The sequence below is a fragment of the Palaemon carinicauda genome, chromosome 1 (assembly GCF_036898095.1).
Source record: "Palaemon carinicauda isolate YSFRI2023 chromosome 1, ASM3689809v2, whole genome shotgun sequence".
NCBI lineage: Eukaryota > Metazoa > Arthropoda > Malacostraca > Decapoda > Palaemonidae > Palaemon > Palaemon carinicauda.
In genome coordinates, this window is record NC_090725.1 from 90,988,516 (window position 1) to 90,994,846 (window position 6,331).

Below are 6,331 nucleotides of genomic sequence, written 5' to 3' on the forward strand. Positions count from 1 at the left end.
ATGTTTCCCCTGTACCATCGAGAGGAAGGGGAAGACGACTAGGGAAGGGGACCAAGGGTCCCTCGGGCCGTCCGTCAGACCCGCAAGGACTGGGGACAGGAGTGCCAAGGGGTCAGCCAGCAATCTTTGCCCCAGAGTGTGGGGGAGGGGAGCCAGACGATCCCCCAGTGATCAGTAAGGGATACCCTCTTGCCAGCAAGTGGTAGTGCGTCTTCCCAGGGAGTGCCTAAGGAGGTTAGAGTGGTGGAGTAGCAGCCCCTCACCACCGCTCCCGCTCCTAGAAGTAGGAATGCTCTTCCCATCTTGGAATAGAGTTGGAATCATGTGTGTAACGAGTTTGAAGAACCGCTCGTTACGGATGCCAGCAAAACGTAGGAGTGCACGGTGCTTAACATGGCCGGAGCCCACCCACGGGCTCAGTGACCCTACGACGAAGAACGGATGTAATAACTCGACATAAAGCAGAAGGAACAACGACAAAAGAACTTAGGTTCAAATAGATCTGTGGATGGAGCGCGTAGGAAACGGAAGATCTTGACGACTCCGGAGAGAGAGAGGGAGCGAGAATCACAGTGAGTGCTAGTAATGGGTTTTCCGTGAGGGAGCCCAGCGTACATGCCCCGTGAATGAGTGTGTGGTTGAGGGGGAGTAACAAGTTCCCGGATTTCTTGCGTGTGCGAAGGGATGTGTTCTTCATTGAAGACGAAATCCGATATAGCGTTGTTCTTCCTTCCCCTTTGGTAGAGAAGGTCATCTGCGTAATTGATGTAAGACCTTATGCGTGGCATGTAGGTATAGGAAGGTCCTTAAGGATGGCAAGAGTGTCAGTATTTTTAAGGAATTAGGTTTATCAATAAGTGTCATGTGTTTAACTCAATGAGTAACCACAAGCATGTGATATCAACGGCCAGAACATGGTCGGTAGTACCTTTTAAGTTTAATGGAGTGCATATGGACGTCAAAGGTCCATTCCCCCAGGGGACAGGTAGGAAAGTGAGGAAGTGACACAAGCGTGTGTCCGTGCCGTCCTTCGAGCACGAGAGAGTGCGAGAGGACATGGGCCTTGAGATAATGTCTACCACGAGGTGATTGAGGTCATAAAAATCAGGTTTATTTTGTGTGTGTTACTCCAAGTGTTTGTGAAAAGATGAATTAAATTTTGTTTGGTTTTTTTTTTGGTTTGCTTCTAAGCATATCACGAGTATATCATTCATCATACTGAGACATTTCTGTTGCATTTATGTGTATGATGGAATTAATTCAAATTTCGTTACCCTGTGTTGGTACTTATTTTGTTGTTACCAATGGTTTGATGTGTGTTTTCAATGTTGTTATACTGTATTTAAAAAAAAATTTCATTTGTTTCTGTGGAGGTTTTCAGTGCTGTTACAGGTAATTGCTAATCATGGGTTGAAAATTTAACATCATTACTTATGTTTTTGTTTTTCAGGAGAAATAATATTACTCGGTTATTGATAAGTATTTTTCTTTTTTGTTATTATTCACTGTTTGCATTTGCTCCTTGTTGCAGTGTCACGGATGTGTTAGAAATGGTTTTCTTATGATGGTAAATGTGTCAAAGAGTGCTGGGATTGTAAGTTATTCATTTTGATTTCTCTTAGTTTTTATCATTTTCTTTATTTTGTGTATGTAATGATTTGTCGGTTCGTATAAAAATTTTATTGCATTGAAGGAACTGTTGGTAAAACATTATTGTTTTTCTGGTTTTGTGCTCCAAATTTCGGTGATGATGTATTAAACCTGAATTTTGTGTTTCTGTATGACCTATTGTGAGAGTGACATTCATCTTTGTGTAACTTGCAATTGTAACACGCCAACCGGCCCTCTGATTTTAATTTTTAATTTTAATTTCTGCATGCACCCGAAGAGGATGGTACTCAGCGGCAATGTAAAGAGAAACGGAAGTTTTTGTGTCTGAAAAAAATTTGAAAAGTTTCATAAAAAAAAGAGAAAAACAAAATTGTTTTGAGAAAAAAATCTGATAAGTGTGAATTTTACTGGACGTAAATTTTGGGAAGGGAGTGATGAGCTAATCACAGTCAGGTTGGCCGTTACTGATCGGGATGAGTGAGTGTCAACAGATTTTTCTTCTTTGTTAGAGGAAAGACGGTTACGATGTGGCTTGGGTGGCACTTTGAAAATGACTGCTGTAAGCTTGGCGTCACCTAAACCTCTCCCGATTGGTTGTCATGAGACTTTCGGGTCAAAACGACCAATCATTGATCAAGCATCGCGATGCCCATCTATGGGCGATGGGGAAATTGCCTATAGGTGTCAGTCTGGTTTTGGAGGTCGATAGAGAGTGTCAGGTGCCAAGATGTGTGCCAAACCGAGTACCCTTTTTCTGAGGGCTTTTTCTTAGTAACGTAACGTAATCATAATATCACCAATCCTCAGTGGCCAATGTGGCAATGTAAATGGCCGCACCCCAGCCATGACTGAAGACATGTCTTGAGGCCTTTGTCCTGCAGTTGACTAGAAACAGCTGCATTATTGTTGTTTTTGTACAGTACTTATATAAATATATATATATATATATAATATGTATGTATGTATGTATGTACTGTACATTTTCATTGCCACGCTGGCCACTGCGAATTGTTGATAGTAGGAGACATTAGTCGGATTGGTCACAGCAAACCAACCTAGTACGGGTATCCCTGCTTGTACAGCTGATCATGCAATATACAAACCCTTTCACCACTTTAAGGTATCCCAACTCAGAAAGGTGTTTATAATATATATATATATATATATATATATATATATATATATATATATATATATATATATATCTTTCCGTTCACGCCAATGGTCTCACCCCGAGTAGGGGTAGGATGTAGTCATACCCTAGCATAGTGAGAGGAGTTACTCCGAGAAGAAAGAGGTTGGGAAGGGTGGAATCTGCGTGTGTGCACATTCATTTTTGACGGGTTGTGTACACTATTAGAATACATATTTTCATTGTTTATGATGGGAAATAAATTACATTCACAAAAATGAATTTATTTTCTGCTCCCTTCCTCTTTAAATAGAAATAGCTGTAAATATAAAGAAATTCTGTGATCAATAACTGATAAGTATAAAAATAAAAGGCAAATACCATATCCTTATATAACTTAATTAATACATTTTACATGCACAGTTGCCTGGGTTAAATCCCTCTTGACTTAATATCCAAATAGTTTTTTACGTTATTAATTCTTCGTTTCACTCAATAATTACACATTTTATTTATATATTAGCGGGGACATGTGCATCAATTTCAAATTTGCATTGTTTTTTTTTTTTGTTCCTTGAGCAAACTAAGTGGACTAGTCTCCCAATAAGCCAATAGTTACAATGTTGTTTATCTCTAAGCTCCAGTGGATTTCGAGGTTGGGCTTCTATTCCTAAACTTTCCAAGTTTGATTGAGCCATGAAATATATATTCCGCATATTTGACTGAGCTTCGATTTTTTCTTTAAAATCTTTGGGTGATTTTAGAATGAGATAATGTTGTATATTCAAAACCAATACGAATCACTAGAGGTATACTATATTAAAAAAGCACAACTCAACAACGAAATGCAACTGTACTCAGAGGTCAGGTTGGCCGAGTGGTCTAAGGCGCCAGATTTAAGCTCTGGTACTCGTGAGAGTGCGTGGGTTCGAACCCCACACCTGACAGAGCACGGTGGAGTGTAAGTTTTGGGACTTTTAATGCTAACAAGGACTTTGGGGACAGATAATGCTAAGAAGGGCTTTTTGGGAAAAGCAGTAGTTATATATAAATTCTGTATTTTTAAGGATTTACTTTAAATTGTTATAGGAACGTTGAACAAGGCATTGTAGATGTGATTGAATAGAGGGATTCATCTGAATGTGAAAATATTTACATTAGAAAAGATATAAAAAAAGGTCATTGATGTGTAATCAGTAATTGGTCTCTCTTGAATTCCAGATTACTTCATACATTATGTGTAATTTTTAGCCACGAAAAATACATAACTAATTATGTCCGAATGGTACTCGGCTTGCTCCTTTCTTCTCTGTGCCTCCAAACATTCGTCCTATGTTGTTAACCCACCTCAGGGACATTTTTTTCCCTCATTTTGCTTAAGACGAGAGTACTGACTCAATCAACTCTTTTCACTTTTCTTTTCCTGGCTATAACACACACACACACACACACACACACATATATATATATATATATATATATATATATATATATATATATATATATATATATATAATGTGTTTATATATACATACATACATATATGTAAATAAATATATGTGATTTCGTCAGAATTTGCAATTAATATAATAACAAGATGTATAATATGAAATGTCAAAATATCTACATCATAGGAGCTTTCACTCTTGATTTCCCAAGATACTAACCTCACGAGTTTATTTCAAATTGAGTGAATCTTCATGGTCTAGTCTAGTCCATCTTTCTGTAGGTCTTGAATAAGTCACACCACTCTACCAGCCTCGGTTTGTTACAGCGATGTCAGCACCAATGTAGGGATCTTCAGGTGTCAGTCCAGTATCAGTTGTCTGTCTAAACACCACACTTGATTTATTTTGAATGCTCATCCACAATAATTGAATACTATTTTGTTTTTGTAGCAGTTTGTGTAGAACGCTCGAAATTATATTTTTCTTTGTCTTATGTTTTGCCATTATTTCTGGGGCTCTTAGTTCCTGTACTCGAGTGTAGTCGACATATTTACTTGTTTACTCTTGGTTTTGCTTGTGTACTCATCCTACTTGATCCTAAAGATGATCTTGCAGCCTTTGCAGGCCCAGTTTCTTGTTTACTTTTTTTTTTTTTTGTCTATTGAGGGTATACATCAGGGTTGTTTGTGTGATAATAATTTTTCCGATAGTTTTATGTGTGTAGTTTGCAGCCTTTCGAAACTTTTACCATCTGTTGCTTTATTGAATACGACATCTTCGAAAGAGAGACCAATATATATTATTCTTGAAATTACCATTGATTCTGCACAGTTGGCTGATTTCCACTTAGATGTCCATCGTCACTTGCTACTACTACTATCTGCTTCATGTGTTACATCATTGGCAGCTTTCACTTTTCGGGCATTAACCTCTTAAAATAAGATACCGTTGGTGACATGATACACTGTGTGCTAGATAGAAAGATACCGTAAATTACTTGTCTCTCCATTAACGCATTTCACTCGAGCCTTGGCTATTCTGTTGTTTCCACGTTGGAAATTTATTTGCCTTGGATATTCGATGATCTAAAAAGTTTTGTTTCCAGTATTTCTGCATCAACCGCTGTCCAATGAATCCTTATATCCCAAGCGGTATGTGGTTTACGAATAACAGTTGTGCCATATTTAATTATTTTTTTATATGAGTCTAGGTCGCACTGGGCTCCCAGAAATCGCGCTAGTATAATTGATAGCATTTATTTTCCCTTAGGACAAAACATTTTGCGCATGCTTTCAAATATTTTAGAACATCACTGTTTTGTTATAATTTATTAGCACTCGAATATTTATTATCCATTGCCATAACATTTTAATACAACTTGTGTGGGCTATTTGTTTGAAGTTGGATTGGTATTTTCACGTTGGTCATCAGGTAAGGCATATGATGCATCTGAATGCTTATTGTTTGAAGATGACAAGAAATTTAGCGCCTTCATGTTGTTGATTGCATTACAAGGACATGAAGATAATAGCAAAATTTGCCCTAGTGTCTAAATAACGATGCTAATCATAGAAATAGAAAGGAAAAGGATAACATCTTAGCAGTGTCTCAATAGGCTCGTTGGTTCTATATACAGTGCGTATATATATATATATATATATATATATATATATATATATATATATATATATATGCTTATAATAAACGCCAAATGATAATAATAATGAATCATTTCATAATTTACATTATATTTATATATATATATATATATATATATATATATATATATATATATAATAAACGTCAAATAATAATGATTACACATTTCATCATTTACGTTATATATATACGGTATATATATATATAATATATATATATATATATATATATATATATATATATATATATATATATATATACTTATAATAAACGCCAAATGATGTTGATAATGACACATTTCATCATTTACATTTTATATATATACTGTATATATATATATATATATATATATATATATATATATACATATATATACATATATATATATATATATACATATACACATATACACATATACATACATACACACTCACACATATATATATATATATATATATATATATATACATATACACATACA

At 35.8% G+C, this 6,331-nt stretch overlaps 1 non-coding gene across 1 annotated transcript; it reads left to right on the forward strand.

Moving 5' to 3' along the window:
* The first annotated feature begins 3,606 nt into the window (after nt 1-3,606).
* On the forward strand, nt 3,607-3,690 carry TRNAL-UAA (transfer RNA leucine (anticodon UAA)). Its single transcript has one exon. It is a non-coding gene; the product is annotated as a tRNA-Leu (tRNA).
* The last annotated feature ends 2,641 nt before the right edge of the window (nt 3,691-6,331 follow it).